Source organism: Ambystoma mexicanum, chromosome 6p, assembly GCF_040938575.1.
Source record: "Ambystoma mexicanum isolate Mex_15411 chromosome 6p, UKY_AmexF1_1, whole genome shotgun sequence".
In the NCBI taxonomy this organism is placed as follows: domain Eukaryota; kingdom Metazoa; phylum Chordata; class Amphibia; order Caudata; family Ambystomatidae; genus Ambystoma; species Ambystoma mexicanum.
In genome coordinates, this window is record NC_090935.1 from 1,210,721,853 (window position 1) to 1,210,741,280 (window position 19,428).

Consider the following 19,428-nt stretch of genomic DNA (forward strand, 5'->3'; position numbering starts at 1 on the left):
CAAAGAGCGTCTTTCAGACTGGCCATGCACCCGGATTACAGCCTGCAACTACAAAGGAATCAAGCCCAATTTGGCCCTATGAAAGAAAGATTGCGTCGCTCAAATGTCAAATATATGCTTATTTACCCCACCAAGCTGAGAGAAGTGCTCAAAGGGAAAACTTGTTTTTTTGAGTCTACAATGGAGGCACAGTACAGGATGAACAGAAAAAGAATAGCGCCTATTCCTGAGAGGGGAGCATGCTGATCAGTCGCAGTGTTAAGAGAAAGATGTGAGAACAGGAACACAGGAAAATGTGGTAAGATCCTTGCGCTTAAAGCAGGAATCTTCAGAAAGGCGAAGACTGGAGGAGTGAATTGAACTCCCTGGACAGCCGCCGCAGTCCACACCCACGTTAAGAGTTCTTTTTTCTCTAGAAGTGCTAGCTTTCGGGACAGACCACTGCATTTTACTTGCACAGGAAGCGAGAACACGAGAACACGAGAAACGGTCAGGCCTGAACATTCGGGTGATTGTTGGGCCATTATTGTTTGCGTTAAACATGAACACGTTGTTGGCTAATGTATATTTGAGATCATGGGGGCGAGGGGGACTTAAGCTCCAACTTCAAGAGTCAAAAACGGAAGCGGTATTTGTAGAGATGGTAGACATTTTCTTTTTTCAATGAGGTACGTGATGGGGGAACAGACGCAATTCGGGTGGAGGGGAAAGGAGGAAGCTGGTGGGATGAGGGAGGTGGGGATTGAAAGGGAACATGACGACTGGGGTTAAGATAATGACCTGGAATGTGCTGGGTCTAAACAGTTACATTAAATGACAGAGTGCTCACAGGCTAGCGGAGTAAGGGTGTGGACATAGCATTATTACAAGAAAAACACCTCACAAAGGAAATACAATGCACCCTGGCAAAGAAATGGGAAGGGACGGTAGTGTGTTCTCCGTACTCTGCATATGCTAGGGGAATGGCGGTTTGGGTGGTTCCCTTGGTCCCTTTTAAAGTCTTTGCGATAAGGACAGGCGAAGAGGGCAGGATGATTTTGATATATGGCTTCTTGGAGAGTCGGGAGGTTTGTATAGTAAATCTGTATGCGCCCAATCAAAATGCGGACGTTTTCTTTGATTCCCTGTCGCCGCGCCTGGCCCCATATCATGTGGATCTGGGGTGGGGGGGTGATTTCAACTGCACGGTAGACCCAGTGTTGGATAGATCGGATGAGAATCATAGGAAGCCGACACCCCCTAGCGAAATCCCTGACAAAGTTAATGAATCATCTAGAGTTGGAGGATGTCTGGAGGACGGAACATGGACAAACACAAGGGTTTTCACATTACTCCGCATCACACGGCCTATTCACATGCATAGATTACCTTTTCACAGGAAGGGAGACGCGGGGGGAATTTGAACACGCAAAATTTTTACGGAGGGTCTTCTCGGACCATGCCGCTTTGATTATGGAGTGGCAGGGCCTATCGATTAGACCCTCCATTCCAGTATGGAGACTACGGGCAGAAGTGCTGCTCGACGAGGTGTTAAAAGATCAGATGTCGGATAGTACAGAGGGTTTCTTTGAGAATAATGTGGGCAGTGTGGACAATGTGGGCGTACAATGGGAGGTCTTTAAGAATGTGATGAGGAGGAAGCAATAGGACGAATGAGTGGAGTTAGGAAAGCCACAATGAAGGATCTTTTAGATGCAGAAGGGCGACTTGCTGAGGCAGAACTTAAACAAGCGGCGGGAAGTGCAGAGGACAGAACACTGACGGAACTTAAACAGCAGTGTATAGCACAATGGGAAAGGCCAGGCAAGTTCAACTATGCAAAGTACACGGAAAGATTAAATGGACAGGGGGACAGTCCAGGGAAGCTGCTAGCGTGGCCATGTCGCAGGTGCGGGAAAAGGGAAATGATCTGTGCAATACAAGATGGTAGCGGAGGGACACACAGGAGTGAAGACAGTGTTTGGAAAATTTTACGAATCCTTATATGATCAGGGGCAAAATGCAGACCGCCCGGAGGTGGAGGCAGTGTTATGAGAACTGCCACTACCGAATCTGATACCGGAACTGGTGGAATTAGAGTCACCATTGACAGTTGATGAAATCCAGATGGTTATAAAAGAGCTGCCCACCGGTAAGACACCAGGAGCAGATGGGCTACCAGGGGAATTTTATAGAGAGTACGCAGGTACACTGGCTCCCAAGCTGTTGGAAATGTATGATGAGGCATTTGAGAGTGGGAAACTGACGCAAAGCCTGAGGGAATACATAATAGTACCCATTTTAAAACCAGGGAAGACCCCTTTGGAGTGTGGATCATATAGGCTCCTTTCCAAGCTAAATACTGATTGCAAAATCCTGGCGGCCACATTAGCGCAACGACTGAGAACAGCGATAGGCAAGATGGTGCATTTAGACCAGACAGGATATGTCACGGGCAGGAATACTTCCTGGAACCTGCAGAGATTGCACCATATAACTGACTGCACCGAGGGTAGGCAGAAGGAACGTGTGGTGGTATCCCTGGACGTCATCAAGGCATTTGACTCTGCGGAGTGGGACTGGCTGTAGGCCACACTACAGCATTTTGGCATAGGCCCGACCTTTCTGAGATGGGTACAAGTGATCTACGCGTCCCCAAAGGCAAGAGTGAAGACAGGGAAACATATCTCTGGTAGAACTTACGAAGGGCACAAGGCAGAGCTGCCCCTTTGCCCCTTGTCCCCCATGTTATTCATACTAGCCTTGGAACCGCTGGCAGTGTACTTACGCCTAGAATATAGAGAGGCTGCCATAGCACTAAGAGGGGCGAGACATGTCATATCGCTTTACGCAGATGTTATGCTGCTCTATTTGAGTAGGCCGGAAGAGTATCTACCCTATTTATTAGAAGTACTGGATAGATACGCAGAGCTATCAGCAGGGACAACTCCTGCTTGTTCCCATTGGGAGCCTTATGGGCCAGAGACAAAAAACTGCTCCCAGACTTAGAGATAAAATGGGCGCCACAGACGTTCCGATACTTGGGACTAGACATTTGGCATGATCTACTAGACAAACATAAGCGGAACACACTGAGGGTGTGGGAGGGGCTTGAGAAGAGCATGGTGTTTTGGTGGGATTTACCGTTGTCAATGGCAGGGAGGACAGCAGTGATTAAAATGGTGGCACTGCTGAGGTTTTTATACCATCTGGTGAATATTCCATACAATGTGCCTGTGCCCTTCTTCCTCATGATCGACAGAGCTCTTAGAAAGTTCCTGTGGACGGGAGGGGATGCAGGATAGCAATGAAGACGCTACAAGGAGATCATCCTGGGGGAGGGATACGGGTACCTAACTTTGAGGCATACTATTTGGCGGGACAGCTTCAGTTCGTGATTGGATGGATGGCGGATGAGTGAGCCTACAATGGACACTCGGCTATTGAAACCATGGGCTGAACCACTCTACGTAAAAGAGATATTATGGGCAGAGGACGGGAACATGCCACACTTGGTGTTCCATGGGAAGAGGATGTGGAAAATGGCATGGAAACTGATGGGAGGGCGGTACCCCTATTCCCCACACATCCCAATGGGGGGGTTAGTAAACAAGCATCTCAATGAGGGAAACAGTCACAACCCTTTGGGAGGAAAAGGGTGTAGCCACAGTAAGAGACTTAATGGAGGAAGGGTAGTTACGGGAGTTTGAGACATTAAGGACAGATAATGGAATAGCGAAAGGCCAGTTTCTAACGTATATATGTCGATTAAGAGTGATTACAAAGAGATGGCCTGAGGTTCAGACCGGAGTAGAATCGGATAACACACTGGCAACTATGTACAATGTTATGGAGGGGGGTCACGTGGTATCCAGGATATAGGACTTATTGATGGGAAAGCAGATGCAAGAGCCAACAAAGGCAAGAAGGGGGTGGGAAGTAGACTTGGGCAGAAGCTTTATGGATACAGAATGGGGCAACGTTCTCCTATACCCAAAACGAGTGTCCAGGAACGCTAGGTTTAAGTTAATCCAGCTAAATATATAACGCACTGCATCTACATGACGCCACTCAAAATATCCCAGATCCCAGGAGTGGGAAAAAAAGGCAGCCCAAGATGCTCGGCTGAAGGGGCAGGAATGCTCCACATGTTCTGGACCTGCCATGTTGTGCAGGGGTTCTGGACTGGAATTGTGGATAGGGCAGACATGGGAGGAGTGGACATGAGAGGGTGGCTACCTGAAGCATATCTATTATGGATGTTGCCAAGGGAGAGGAGGGGCGGGGGTGCAAGACGCAGACAAACAGAGCACATGACGAGGTTGAAAGATTTAATCTGCATACTGGCCAAAAGAAGGATAGCCATGGCCTGGAAACAAGCTGGCGACCCAAGCATAGAGGCATGGTGGGGAGATGTGCAAAGATGGGCGATGGCCGAGACAGTAGTGTGGCATAGGGCGATAGAACAAGGACAACGTGAAAGAAGCGACTATGTACAGTCGTGGAATACACTCACCCAGAATATGTTTGAGGCCGAGAGGCTGAGCAATGCACATGGGGACGAAGCCAAAGAGGAAGAGGGCAACCGGCCATACCTAACCCGCATGTGGGAAGCTAAGAGGGTGGAGGCAATAGAAATAGAAAAGGACTGAGCACTATGACAAGGGGTCATGGGAAGGGTAGACCAGAGGGCTGTGATGTAGCCTCAGTGGAAAAGCCCACAGAGTGTTGGGGTGGCAGAATTGGTAAATTCACTGTGATCTGCAAGAAAGGGCAGGGATGCTGCATAATCCAGGAAGGCCAAGAGGCTTGAATAACACAGAAACGGTACCCTGTGGATGCATATGGAACATACACACAATGTTTGATTCCTTGAAGGGGGGAGTGGGGTGGGATGGGGAGTTTAGTATTGTTTTATATTGGTTGTGTAATAAAAAATTAAAAAAGGAGGCTGCAAGGTAAGAGCCAGATGATAAACCCTAAGGACTACCCAGGGTTTGAAGCTGAGATGCTTATCAAGATCTCCTGAAATTCTGTGACTCCCCAGTGGTGAGAGAATTTACAAGATCGAGAAGTAATTTTTTACCCTTCTTTGGGAGACGAAGTTGCTATTTCCTCCTCTACTTGCTGGGAGGAACTGTCTTCATAGTGGTGCCTCTTGTCATAAAAATGGCAAAAACCTCCAGAAAGTCTTGATCTGTTCTTGATTGAGAAGATGCCTAAAAGGACTTTTGGGGCTGTTTGGTCAAAGAAACCAGCGATTTAGCCATCTATTATGACGTTTATTTCTTTGTGAGCTCTTTGGCAGATGAATGAAAAAGCTTGCCTGTGACCGGATGGTTAAGTATTTTTTCCAGGTTGTCTTTGGTTGACCTGTCAAGAGCTTACCCATGCTTGCTTTCTCATGTCAGACGCTATACACTTAGCACAAATTGAAGTGCCGATATGGCCAGCAAGGAGTCCTTTGTATCAGTCACTAACTTTCTGGAGTCAGACAGGTCCGCGAGGAACACATCTCATTTGTCCTGGGTAAGGTCCTTCACAAATTCTCTACATTTCTTTCCCCACCACTGGTTGCAGGCTATAAAAAGTCATCAGACATCAATGGCTGCAAGCCCATTGCTGGATTCTGGTACACTCTGCAACTGATGTTGAGGAGCTTATCCTTGGATAAAGCTACAGAAAGCACAGAGGAAGAGGAGAGCAATGGGTTTTCTGCAAAACATAGCAGCCGCAAACCAATGAACACTGGGCCTATATAGGGATGCAAACCAGCTAGTTCCTCACATCTACTGCCTTGTTAATGGGGAGCACTTATGGTGAAGCTTTTCCCTTATCTTTTGCACTTCCTTCAAAATGTGCTTATGTAGACTTATGTCTGAGTGAAATTGTATTATATCTGTAAGTAGAAGGTTAGGTCACCTCCATCCATAGCCAGCATATCAGGTACAGGAACGCCCGTTACCTCAAAATGCCCTCCATATGTCCATGGGAGGTGCAAATGGAGGAAGAAAGCTCCCCCTCCCGACTGTCAGGATCACCAGTTTCCGTATTAGTACTTACACATTGGCCAGAGGTGAAAAATCCAGAGGGTTGATTTGAGACATCAAATGGGTGCCAGTGGAGGCACAGGAGGGGACAGCAGGGTTTCAGATGGAGGAGTCACTGGAAGAGGCATGGCGAACAGACATTAGCCGATGTCAGCCCGGTGGATGTGTCCTGTGGGATCTGTAATAGTGCATGTGATGCTAAGCTTGTAAATTAGATCTTTAAAATACGATCTCATGGCAATGGCCATCATTATCTTTTGCCATTTTTGGAGGAAGAACAAATCCTCACCAAGAAGATGGGAGGTAAAGTGTCCCACAGAGCTCCATGGCTGAGAGGGAGGCCCCACCGGGCCATCAGGATGACAAGCAGGGAAATGAGGTGGTAAAGAAGATGGGTGAAAGGTAAATAATCATCTAGCCACATGCACTGGGATCCAATCTACCTGTCGAGCAAAATGATGGCGAAGTAATTCAGTCATTGGGTGGGGACAGCAAATCTGTGTCGGAACTGGAGGACACATTACTCTTCGCCATTTGGTGTAGAAAAGCACCAGGTGAAAGGTGTGATGTGATTTGGAGCTCATGGTGCTGATCAGTAGGGCACCTAGCCAGGCCTGCCACAATATGTTCTCCTTGGGACGGAGCCTCGCAAACATCTAATGTCTCTGTGCAGTCTCACATCTTCTTGAGGATTCTTGTTTGTACCAATTTGGGCTTGGCAGAATTAGCTGTTGCATGTTCTTTGGCAAAGTAATGAGTAGGCTCTAAGGAACTCTTAGGCATAAACCTGCTAGTCAACCGAGTCCCAGACACAAGCCTGGTGCAAGGCCTTACAGTTGGAACCACCTATACAAACTGAGGCAGCTGATGTAGGGGGAAAACACAATCCTTTAAGAAACCTACTGATAACAGGCTCAACCTAACCCTAAGCAGGAGTAATGCTATGGTATTTTAATAGCGCACCATGCCAGGATCTCTAAAGTCCTTTCTGCGGCCAGTAGCACATGGTAAAACATAACTGGGGTGTCGTGCAGAGGAGAAAAAACATTGGTACACTAACCTTCGCATCCTTCAAGAGAAGCAAAATTCCAGTGAACGACTATACCAGGAAATCTCCTCACAGTGAGTGAGGTGCTTGTCCTGAGCAATGGAAGAAAGTGTGTCCTACGTGGAGTACAGCTTCCGCTTATGGTCAGTTCCAAGACACTCTAAACGGAGGGTAAGAGCCTGAAGCCGGAAACCTGCTCTCATACAACCTGCAAACAGTAGATTGTTCAAGCAGCATAGTCAATGGCAAGGAACTGACGGAGCAAGCAGCTCAGTTCTGGCAACTGAAAAACAAGGGGTAAAAGGACACACAGTATGGATGAAAGGACTTATGGGTGATGATGAAAGGCATGGCATGAAGAGGCAGGACGACGTCCCATGGAAGGGGGGCAGATTATCTTCAGCTGTTGACCTTTTTTTGCTGTGAAAAGACTCTGATCCCGTATAGTTTTCTCACAATTTGCTATTTTATTAAATGATAAGGGGTGAGAAAAATGACTTTATTTCCTTAGCCTAACAAGGATTTCCATACCTAACAAACTAAGGCTAACGGAAAAATTGCCTAATGTCCAAAGGTATCTGTTCCTCACACTAATACATACAACAAAATCATACAGGACTTATTTGCAGTGGAGTAATTCTGCTGAAAATGTTGTGGGGGACATGACACCTCAATGAAAGAGGCCCCTGCCAAATGAGCGGGACAAAATGGTGTGCCACAAAGGGTGGGGGGGGCGAACACCCTTGCCCCCCCCCTAAAATTGTGGCCATGCTTATTTTGCTGTTTATATTTCACAAAAGAACATATAAAACACAAAAGTTATAAACAAGAATCCCTGTAACCAGGGTTGGATCCCCTTCCCCTGGATCAATGCAGGATGTTTCAAACCAAAGTTCAGTTTCCAGGAAGTTCTTTTCACTAGCCAAGTTCCATTCCAGGTAGACTATAAAGTTCTCTTCATTCAATATGTCCTTTACTTGGCAAAGTTCGGTGCTTAATTTGTAAAAGAATACGTTCCAGGGCCCACATATTTTATAGTACCTCTTTGACACATCGGGGAGGGCAACTGTCAGGGCTGGAAGGGGTAGCTGGGCTGGTAGTTGGAGTACACCAGTAGTGATTCATAGAATTGGAGGGTGTTTCCTTAAGACTAAAAATTGCAGAATTCTCAAGCTATGATGGTGGAATGCTGGACTTATCTGATTGGTTGGGAGGACAATGGCCGGAGTACTTGGCTGGTGTACAGGGTTCTATAACTGCCTTTCATCCCTAGAAGTTCAGAGACTGGTTGTGTGTTTTATAGTTGCTTAATTTAGGCCCTACCCAGAGTACTGAAAGCTCATCCAAGAAGTAAGAAGACACCAGTAGCAGAGCAAGTAGTTTCTTTTGAAGATCACAGAAGGGAGCGTTTCAATTTGAATCTCAAAAGCTAGAGAAAGCAAGTAAGTAACTAACGTTCTGAAGTGCGTGGAGAGAAGAAACTGTTAATATTGTTTATGAAAATAAGCAGAGAAGGAAGTAGTTTCTAGCAGTAGAACTGTATTATTGTATATATATTCATGTAAATAGGTTTGGTGAAAAGGAATTTACTTCTGTGTATAGTGACAAGACGTTCAGCACAGTTAAATGTAATGTAAACAGAGTTGGTAAGCAGCGTGCGATTAAACTGTAATTTGTTGGTTTAACAAGAAGGTTCAAGAGGGAGCCAACGTAAGTCTTTGACTGCAGAGCGCGAGCTCGTAAACTAATCCTGTTGAGCGTGGCAGCGTTTGTTAAAAGTAAACTCAGTAGCGGCTGAGGTGCGCAGTGAATTACGAGCTGGCCAAGCGCGAGCCTTTATCCTTCAGAAAAGCGTTGTATCAAAAGGTGCGCGGGTGCGAGCGCGAAATCCAATTGTCAAAAGGTGCGTTGGTAACTGAAGTCCGACTCATGTGCAAGTTCGTTCATGTCTGCGGCGCGGAAGGTGGCGTGTGTCTATTATGTTGCGAAGCGCGGAGATCAGTGTCAATTAAGCGTGTTAATGCTATGGTAGCGGAGCGCAAAGCATAAATCATGCGCGTGTCACAACAATTTCATACTGGGTGAAATGCAAGCGCATGTTACGTACTCAGTACTAACCTGTTAAAGCATATTACACCTCGACATCGTGGCAGCAATGTGTCAAATCAGCTGAAGAACACTACAAGCTGTGAATTTAAATACTACATTCACACATGGGAAAGTATCCAAGGAGAGTCCTGGAAGTCGAAAGAGGACTACTGGGCATGGAATGACAAACTCTTGGTTTAGTTCCACAGTTCTGTAGTAAAGAGTACAATTTAAATAGTATCTTGCAATTAAGGTGGAAAAGACTATCTTCAGATAGCAAAGCCCATGAAACAAGAGACATAATTTCCAGTCAGTGGGTTCAAGGTATACAAGGCTTCTAATTGAACTATCAATAGTCTAGGAATGGAAAAGACAAATGTTTGCCCTTCATTGCCTGTGACTGGAAGTGTTTTCTCTCTTGTTGTTAAAAAGGTGCAGGAATCTTTCTTTTAAAAAGTAGGCAGCACAGAAACTGGTCATTTATACATACTAGCAGAAAGAGACTAGCAGTAGAACTCATTATGCAGCACAAATACATTGAGTCCTCTAAATAAATTTGAAAAGACATTGTAAGTGACTAAATCACGCCTCTAAGCAATTGGCAGAGATGAACAGGTAATAGGCTAAATAACCACAGAAGTATGTTTAAGGGTTTAAATCTTATACTGTGTATATGTAACCAGATACATTTGTTTTACTACAGATACCAGAGACGGGTGTAAGAATTCAGGCGGAGGCAGGGTGAGCTGAAGGCAGGTTTATTATGGAAAGGGGCCCGCCGTGCCCTTATACACTTCAACTGGTCCAACGGTACACGGGGTCACGCAAACCAAGCTCCGTACGAAAACAAGGAGATTGGTTCACGTGCCCCAGCGTTCTATAAATAACATTCTCTCACCTCCCTCCTTAACAAAAACAAGAAACATATTCCCATTAAAATATAAAGCTAACATTACAATACTACTTAAATTTTATAATGGAGAAAAATTGCATTTAAAACATTTGAACTCCTTCAGACTCCTAAGACTTATATAAAGGTGATATAAGTAAACTTTGTCAGCACTAGCAACTTTCCAATTTAAGCACGGATGAACAACCCTCTTTCAATACGATGCATAGTCTTTCATCCACACTGGTTTTGACCTGGATCTCTGATAACTGCCGGAACTGTCATTAACATCTCTACCAACAACATTCTCTCTTTCTTCATGAACACTTCTATCAGAACTGTCTTGAGCACCTTTGCCTTGGGCACTCTCACTCCCACCTTGAACACTTCCACTCTCTTCATCTCTTTTCTTTTTGCTGTCATTATTTGACTAATTTTCCTCTACTCTCCTATCCTCGCCATGTGCTTTTGCAATCCTCCCTTTGGACCACACCTCTCCTCCTTCTAATATAACCACACTCTTCCTTACTGCAGAAATCCTTTTTGGACCCACGAACTTGCTGTCCAAACATTTGTTCACCAGTCTGGGATTCTTAGCGTATATAATTTCTCCTACTTTCCACTCCCGCTCTTTCACGTTCTCACGGGCATCAAAACACAATTTGTTCCTCTCCTGGCTCTCCCTGATACATTTCATTATCTGTTTTCTATCCACTTGAACTACTCCTGCTACTCCCAACCACCCTGGACACAATTTAGTTCCTGGTTCTCTTCCTTTAAGAGAAACAAATGGTGATACTTTAGTCACTGAATGCGGGGTAGCGAGATAATTCCATGTCACTATCTCTAACAACTGCTTCCATGGCTGCCTTACCCTCATGGCTAATTGCAAACCTTCCTTCAAAAAACGGTTCACTCTCTCCACTAGGCCATTGGCCCTTGGGTGATACAATGCAGTTCTAACATGTCTAATGCTATAACTGCTGAGAAATTTTTTCATTGCCGCCGAGACAAACTGAACTCCATTATCTGACACAAGTTCAGTGGGCACCCCCTCACTTAGGAACATTTTCTCTAAAAATACAATAAGCTCTCTAGCCGTGACCTCTCTTACTGCTTCCCATTCTACCCATTTCGTGTGGAAATCGACCAACAAAAACAGAAATTTCAAACCATCTCCTAATCCCATAATGAGTCCCATAATGTCCACAGCAACCTAAGACCACGGCCGCTCTGGTACCATGTTAAAACTCAGCGGTGTTTCCCTCGTCACTTTAGTTTTGTCACTCAATTGACACTCCATGCAATCCTTCACCCACATTTCTGCCATTTTGTCAATACACGGCCACCAGAAATTCTAAGTTTTCTCTTCATCGCATTTTCCCCTGGGTGGCCCTCATGAGCCAACTCCAAAAGAGTCTGCCGGATGGCCACTGGAGGTACCACACATCGTCCTCTCCTCAATTTGCCATCACTTATGTTCAACTCCTCCTTAACTTCCCACCAAATGTTAAAACTCTTATCCAAATTATTCTTGTGGGGCCAACCCTTCACAGTCCATTCTTTGATCAACTTGAGTTCCTCATCAGAATCCTCTCCCTGTAACCACTTTTCTTGACCCACCGCCACATTTTCCTCAGCTATCACCGATTCTTCCACTGTCTCATCCTTCACCACCTCAGTTTTTTTTAAAGGCATCCTCGAAAGACAATCTGCTACTAAATTCTTCTTCCCAGGCAGATAACTCAGGTCAAAATTGTACCCTTGAAGACCCAAACCCCACCTGCTTATCCTTGGCGAACCCAAAGCCCACCTTCCACTCTCCAACAACTGTACCAATGGCTTGTAATCAGAGCGAACCACAAATCAATCGCCTGCCCCACAAGAAAAACTTAAAATGCACCACAGCCCAAAACATGGCCAAGGTCTCTCTCTCGATCACTGAATACTTGGACTCTGCCCCCCTCAACGCTCTTGAGGCAAAAGCAATAACTCTCTCCTTATTCTCTTTATCCAATTGTACCAAAGTGGCTCCCAACCCCCTCAAACTAGCATCTACAATCAGAATTGTTTTATCCATGGGGTTAAACCTCCCAATAGACAGTGCTTTACTGATTGCCTCTTTGATACCTTCAAATGCCTTCCCACATTCTGGAGTCCACTCAAATCTCGACCCCTTTTTTAGTATCATTCTTATTGGGGCCGACACTGTTGCAAAATCTTTCACAAAACGATGGTAATATTCTGCAAGGCCTAAAAAAGACCTCACTTGGTCCTTATCCGTAGGTACTGGGGCTTTTTCAATAGCTTCTACTAAACATCTTTTTTGTCTCACAAACAATTCATCAATCTCATGTCCGAGATACTCCACCTTCCTCACTGCAATTTTACACTTGTCTCTTTTCACAGTCATTCCGGCTTCCGACAACCTTCCCAACACTTGCCTCAATACTTCATCATGTTCAGCCTTAGTGTTTGCAAACACAAGCATGTCATCTTGGAACACTACAACATTCCTCACACCCTCCATCACTTTGTCCATAACTCTCTGAAATACAGCCGCTGCAAGTCCGAATGGCATCCTTCGATACTTGAAAGTTCCAAAAACCGTAATGAATGCCGTCAAATGCTGGCATTCTTCCTTCAAGGGTATCTGGTGATAAGCCTGAGACAGGTCAATTACAGAAAATACTCGGGCCTTATCGAGAGTTGACAACTTGTCACTTATTATCGGCAAAGGGTGCCTGTCCACCAGAATGTTCCTGTTGATGTCCCTCATATCAACGCAAAGCCTTATATCACCATTTGCCTTGGCTGCCACAACGACTGGTGATAAGCATTCTGAACTCTCACTTTCTTCAATAATTCCTTTCTGGAATAAGGACTCAATTTCATTCTTTAGTCTCTCTCTTAGGTTATGAGGTATCGGCCTCACCTTATGCACCTTTGGAACTGCTCCCGCTTTTAAGCGAATCTCATGTTCAAAGTCTCTCACCATTCCCAATTCTCCTTTAAAAACTGCCGGGAACTCTTCCTCCCATTTGTCATGAACCTCAGCTACAGAAACAGGATCTTCTGCACTTGCTTGTATCCTGATTCCCAACTTGCGCTGCTCCTCCCAGCCTAACAAAGATGAGCCTTCCTGTGTGACAAACACATCCGAATCACAACTTCTGCCCTTATACTTAATCATTGCTTGGAACTTGCCTAACATGTCTATCTTCACATTTCCATAGGCATATGGTTCTGTGCCGTGCTCCTTCAAATCTTCTACCTTCCTTTGCAAACAGACTTCATATGTTTTCCTCAAAATCAGCATCCATGGAGAGCAACTAACACATCGGTCGGAGCACTTCGCTTGCCGGATAGTTCCGATACTTCCAAAACGTGTTTGGTCTGATTCAGCTGGGCAACATCTGCGTTTTCTTCTTGCTCCGAGATTCTTGCACTAGACCCTATGCACTGTACTTGCCCTGATTCTCTACAAACTCTGGCGAAATGTCCTTTTTTCTTGCACTTCCAAGCAGAAAATGTTCTTTGCAGGACAAACTTGCTCGTAGAGATATGGCGATTGCTGCCACATTTGTAGCATTTGACTTCCCTGCTCAAATTCATTTTCTTAAATGCTCTCACAGCTGCCACTTCACCTTCGGTTTTCTCACTTTAAATCGTGGACATGTATTTGTGTGTCTGTTCCATTCCTCTTGCAATCTCAATTGCCACTTCTAAAGTCACATGTTTGGTTAACAACCTTTCTTGTATTTTCATGTTGCTCGTGCAACGCACTACTTGATCCCGTATCAATGAGTCGGTCAGCACTCTGAATTCACATGTGTGACTTAAGGATCTTAGCGCTGCCACAAAATGTTCTACTGGCTCCTGTGGTTCCTGAATTCTTTGGAAGAATTTGTGCCTTTCAAAAGTAGTATTTGTCTTTGCCTCAAAATGGATTTCCAGTTTTCTTTCAGCTACAACGTATTGATCCATATCACCTTGCCCCTCTGGTGGGGGCTGAGGCAACCCATCATAGACACTACGTCCCTCAGTGCCTAGGTTGTGTAGAAGAATCTCTTTCCTTCCTGCAGCAAATTTGTCGCCCCCAATTGCTATCAGGTAGGTATCAAAAATCTTCTTCCACCTGTCCCACCTTATTGGTGGTGCTCCCGGCTCAGATATGAAAGGTGGGGGTGGGGCCATGCTAGCTGCAGCCATGATGAATATGGGTTGTAACTTCCTCCACTTAGCCGGACAACCTTGCTTGTTTGTCCCTCAAAAGTATTTTGTAACTGTCTCTTTCTGCCTTCACCACGGCTTTCTAATACAAAATTGCAACACTGTCTCTGTGTGCTCTTCCCAGCTGTGAGCAGCCTCAACGTTAATGTGCTGTGGAGGTTTCACACAACATAAAGCATTTGCTTCAAATCCTTTTCCACTCTTTCTCTTTTCTGTGGGGCCGGTTGGGCTTGTTTTTCCCTTCTTGCTGAGGGCATATCTCTCTTGGGCTCCAGAAACCTCAGCTGGCCAGCATCCACCCCTGCCTCCCCTCCTCCTCACCTCAATGTGTGCTGCCTGGGGGGCACTGCCGCTCAAACGGCCCTGTGGGGTCCCGGATGCTGGTCCGGCAGCTTCACCAGCGCTGCCGCTCTACCCAGCCTTGGGCCTCCAGCCTTCCGCGCTGGCGAGGCCCGTGTACAGGGAGGGGCTGGGGTGGCGCTACGGGCGGCCTCTCACAACGACAGCGAGTTTCCTTCTCGCTCGCCACGGCCGTCTGTGTTCCGTGGCGGGCCCCTCGTCCTCGTCGCCAATGTAAGAATTCAGGCGGAGGCAGGGTGAGCTGAAGGCAGGTAAGTTTATTATGGAAAGAGGCCCGCTGTGCCCTTCTACACTTCAACTGGTCCAACGGTACACTAGGTCACGCGAACCAAGCTCCGTACGAAAACAAGGAGATTGGTTTGCGTGCCCCAGCGTTCAATAAATAACATTCTCTACAACGGGCCTAAAGGTTGGGAGTCTGCTGTGTCTTGTTTGTTATTTTATCCACTACCCCTTTCCCTTCCTCAGGGTTCTCGACTCAGCTGTAAACATAGGGTTGAGCAGGGAACTCCTGGTGAAGGTCTGTGGGATCAGCATCAGGTCCTGCGGAATTCTGCAAGGGAGTGCTGACATCTCCATGCCACTCCTGCTACCTTCCAAGGCTGCTCCCAATAGTGTCAACATATTTGGGTTAAAGCTACAACTCGCGTTGGCTCTTTGGGTTTAATGGATGCACTGATTATGGCATATATGCCATTTACAAATACAGATCAACAAAACATAAAATTACATAACATACTAGTTGTATCTTGAAACACATGTTTAATTGCTTCTTTAAACACATAATTATTGTACACGCTGTGCTCCGATTCTTTAGGTGGAAAGTGGAACATTTTGACTGTCTAGCCCTAGAAAATAGAGCAAACGTGCTTTTGTACTTTGATAGATTGATGGACAAATGCAGGCAAAATTATTACTGAACTGACAAACTTTCCTGTGAAACAATGCAGCATGATCTTCTTGTTTGCTCAGGACAGGTGCTCCTCTTTGGCAGCAGCCTTTTTGTCCTGCATTGCCACAGTGCTGGTGCTGCTGGATGCCCTCTTGTTGTCAACACACCCTTCTGTGGCACTGCCGTTGGTTATTACAGTAAATAACCAGCTTCTCCAGGTCACGCAGGCTGACTGAAGCAGTGTGTGGGCATGGGAAGCATGAATGCCCAGAATTGTCAACTTCTTACTTTTCGTTATTCATGAAAATTGATAACTAGCACTGCCACACCAGTGTGGGTGATCAGATTCATGTACTAGAATGAGCTAGAGCAGTGGGAAGACATGCCCAGTTCACACTGTTGCTTGTTTTGTGACTACTACTGACTGACAGGTGAAAACAAAGCTGCCAAAACCCCACATTATAATGAAACTGAGCCTGAGACAATAAGTGCCGGGGCTCACAAATAAGTGCCAGAGCTGAGCCCTGGCAAACACTCCCACACATTGAGCAGTGGCAAAGTGACTATCTTAGTTCCAAGGGGTTTTTCACATTCAAAGACCATTGTTAAAGTTTCTAAATTCTTCTGCCTGTCAAACCAAAAAAAGACATTCTCTTCACACCCCAAGTCAGAAGTCAAGGTAAATGTTCTTTTCTCTGAAGATCAATCACTTTTTATAAGCAACACCTTAGTCAGGATGGTTATACAACAGTTCATCAGACACAGTAGTGGAACTGCCACTTCTAGAGGAGGTCCCAAATAAAGCCTGCACTCCAATCATCCATTTTGAAGTTCCAGGAACATTCACACCAAGATATGTGACATATGATGAGCAAATAAACCATCAGAGAGCCGCAGTAGGGCTCTGCCCAGTGCTTATTAGAAGAACAGCACCTATTAAAGTACCAGTACCAAGGGAACCATGGACAGTAAAGTATCCATTGAGAAAACCATACCAACAAATGAAACGAAATGAAGATCGTCTGAGTACAGTCCCTGAAGAAACCAAAAAGGCCTTAATAGAAGACGAATGGTGACGTCACGAGGGCCCGGACTGACTCGCAGATAGAAGAAATGACAACCAGAGAATGATGCAAAGAGACGAAACGCCATGAATAAGGATATCGTGAACTAAAGTAAAAGAACAATGTCAAAATGTAAGAAGTTTAAGCTGTAAGCAAAATGAAGCTAGTTGACCAGTTTACACCTGTAAATATGCTTGGAACCGCAAGAAAGCTAAGAAAACTGTGCGGCTTGCTATGCTTAGTAGAACAATAGTGCGGCAAGCGCCACTATACATAATCTACCTCAAACAAAGCACTTTATTATAAGCTTATTCCTACTTTGCACAAAAAAGCAGAATCAACCCAGGTTACTAAAGGCCACACGACAAACCTTCATATTTAGCAAAAACGAGAAGAGACGGCTGAAACGAAACTCAGCAGAGGCAACTCGTGTCAGGAAAGACAAGGTCATACCAATAGAAGAGACAAACAGTAGCTACATCTAATTGAAACTAAGAACAGTATATCCTGCCTCTGAAAGGTCGAGATAAGAAACTGAAGGCAGGTGGTGGGTGAAACAAGAATCAAATACACAAATTGATGGAAGAAGAAGCAAATTCACGGTGTCTGAACCACGTGACCAGACGAGCTGAACGAAAACGAGAGCTCACACCTACACATGGCACAAGGCCAGGTGAAGATATCAGAACATTTCCAGACAGAAGATGCAGTCTCGAAGCCAACCACAGTAAAATAATTGACACATGGCTACTAAAGTAATGATTGATTGTAGCAATGACTGGAGGAAGGCCGGGTAACTAAGGGGCACCTCGCACCTGGCCGACCTAGCATGCTGCTAAGCAAAGTGGAAAAGTATGCATGGGGTTGGTGCCAACCCAATCACAACGGACCAAATAATCTAGGGTCCTATAGTTAGTGGAACCAATAGGATGTTGTACTTTTAGTGACGTCTGCAGTAGTCATTTTAAAGGTAGGGCTTAGATACCCACCTGACAGTGTTTACCCAATCCCCTCACTCTGTTACCATATACAGATATAGTACCTATATTAAAGTTACCTTTTCCTAACCAATAGAATTGCATGTTTACTTTTGAGTGTTACACGTCAATGATGACGAGTTTTCAGTATAAATGTTACAATTTTTATGAAGTGCGTTGGAGTTGAAGCGAGATCGCAACATTGCTGATATTCATAACTCCCTGTTTTTTGTACTTGTCATTAAACGGACTCCCTTTGCCAAACCGTTTGAGTTATCCTTACTGATTGGTGTTGGAGTAATAAATCTGCACCCCATCCATCTCACGGGTGCTGCTATCTTGTGTTAAAGTGCTTCTGAGCAAACCCCAACTCTATGGGCCGGCTGGGGGTCTCGGAGTACACACTTCTTTTCCACTACATCCATATACCACATTCACAGTACTTCAAATGATCTTCTTCCTGGTCCACGCGCCTGCCAGGATAAAACTTCTACTACTACAACTTGTACTCTGTGATAAGGGCTTGTTCCACACTTTCCACACTTAAATCCTCAATGGGGAAAGTTGAATTTACAACTGCTTCTCGGTTTAGTCTTGACTTTCAACACATTTGACATATAGCTTCTTCCACAATTATACTGCACAGAAGGACAATAATTCTCACATTGATCTACTTGCCTTAGGCAATGCAGGTTACAGTTCTCTCACCCTTGATCCTCTTTACAAGGAGAGCCTTTCTGCAGTTTCTAATTTTTAGTTACACAACCTTTTGGCTGTTGTTATTATGCTTTACAACTTCCTCCCTCGAGTTATCTTGGTCTGGGATGGTTATATTCAAATTGCCTTGGTGTCCCTCTCAGCTTCCTTTAGCTTTGGCAATGTAGGTTGTAATGTCCCTTTATTGGATAATACTCTTCAGGAAGGTTAAATTCCCCTTTCTTTAATATTGTCCCTCTTTGGCTCTGGTAATGCGTGTTACAATATTCCCTTATTGGATTTTGAGCCTTTTGGCTTTGGTAATGTGGGTTACAAGAAGCTCCTCTTCAACATCTCTTAGTAGGAGAGATGTGCCCAGTTTGCTTAAATTTAAATGTGTCACCTTCATCAGACCAACTCACTGGTATGTCCTGACGTCTCATTCTGACTTGCCGGGTCTGCAACTTTGTTCGTCGGGACTCCTGCACCGTTTGACAGCTTCTGTCAGCCTGCCAATGCGTGCGCTGACCGCCAATGACGCCTGTGCAGCTACACACCCGCACCAGTGAAAAGCTCACACCAGAGCAGACTGCAAGACGCAGATAGTTTCTCTCTCCCCCGGGGTAGCTGGCCTCAATACCTCTTCCTGCTGCACATCCTCTGCATGGTTCAGGAATCTCAACTTCCCCCACGTTCTCAGCACAGCGTCGCGCTGTCAGTACATTGGAGACCCCAACCTCTGCTTCTTTCTGCTGCTCCGCCTTGTCCCGCACCTGAAAGGCCTTTAAATGTTTAACGGTCCCGCTCAGGTGTGGTTCATTACAACAACTAGACCGCTCATTCAGTTTAGTAATTCTGGATCCCTCTTCCTCGTCTCTGTACTAAGAGCATTATGGGACTGGGACTTGAAGTCCATAATGATGTAAATCGCTTTCAGATTATTTAATCCACTCTGTTTGAATAATGTATAGGATATATTTTTAAGGACGGATTTCAAAGGAGGTAATGGTTCTCTCCTGGATCTATAGTCCAAACACAATGTAGAGTCATAACTACTAGCAACAGTAGTAATAACTCCCTGATCATTAAATACATGATTTCCATGTTTACAAAAGGGGTTCTCATACTTGGTACCTTGGATAAGTCTGGGAG

The 19,428-nt window shown here is 45.2% G+C and overlaps 1 protein-coding gene across 1 annotated transcript in view; it reads right to left on the reverse strand.

The window, feature by feature from the left end:
• Positions 1 to 19,428, reverse strand: part of KIF27 (kinesin family member 27) — a 1,764,776-nt gene that overhangs the window by 382,911 nt on the left and 1,362,437 nt on the right. The gene's annotated exons all lie outside the window — the stretch shown is intronic.